The sequence below is a fragment of the Anabrus simplex genome, chromosome X (assembly GCF_040414725.1).
Source record: "Anabrus simplex isolate iqAnaSimp1 chromosome X, ASM4041472v1, whole genome shotgun sequence".
In the NCBI taxonomy this organism is placed as follows: Eukaryota; Metazoa; Arthropoda; class Insecta; order Orthoptera; family Tettigoniidae; genus Anabrus; species Anabrus simplex.
The window spans coordinates 197,414,132-197,414,973 of record NC_090279.1 but is presented as its reverse complement, the minus strand read 5'-3'; the positions used below and the strand labels follow the sequence as shown (position 1 = coordinate 197,414,973).

Below are 842 nucleotides of genomic sequence, written 5' to 3'. Positions count from 1 at the left end.
TTATCACATTTGCAGCTCGTTCTGTATGTCTAACACATGAAACCAATCATTAAATATCAAAATTGATTTGACATGAGTAATCACAACTTCTTTCAACTCTCCTAATGTTTTGCCAATTTGCAGATTCGTTAGTTTGCCAGAGCAGGGACGAATCTCATATCAACTCGTAAAAAACATACGCACTTGCGACAAAAAACATATTCCTGAAAATTATCTACCAGTATTAAGAGCAAAGGCAAAGTTTATTTAGGGCCGATGACCTTAGATGTTAGGCCCTTTAAACAACAAGCATCATCATCAAAGTTCATTTTACCAAGCGAAAAAATGTGGAACGCTTCACGATTTTGCGTGTCATCCTTGCGCAGGGGCCATGCTAATCTTCTCTGTATCGTTCCAATTTTAGTATATGTACCGCCGAAGCGAGTACAGCAGCACGTTTCTTCAAACTTGTATATATACTTACTAACAGCGAGTGACTAATACATATGGATTACACGTATATTCGTTAGCCATTAGTCTTTTCCTGTTTGCCTATTCTTACATTAGTATCAAATGTGTTGGCGAGAATAATTATTCTCTATAATATTTTAATTAACTATCTTATTATAAATTGCAAATTCAATTGTTTGACGGAGTTAAAGTAGCGACGTTTTGCAGAAAGTTATACTTCGCCATGGACGTCATGATCATGTGACTTTGGTGTATTCATGAAAGCCAACTTTACGGTTTTCCTGCAAGTCCGCAGGCCCAGTGTAACTCGATGTGGTGTAGCTTTAAAAATCTATCTGTGGGAAGAACCTTTCGATGTGACAGTAATAGCCGTACGAAAATTAGGGCACTTA

At 37.2% G+C, this 842-nt stretch overlaps 1 non-coding gene across 1 annotated transcript; it reads right to left on the bottom strand.

The window, feature by feature from the left end:
- Positions 1–320: 320 nt before the first annotated feature.
- Positions 321–427, bottom strand: LOC136886907 (U6 spliceosomal RNA). Its single transcript, XR_010861871.1, has one exon. It is a non-coding gene; the product is annotated as a U6 spliceosomal RNA (small nuclear RNA).
- Positions 428–842: the final 415 nt, after the last annotated feature.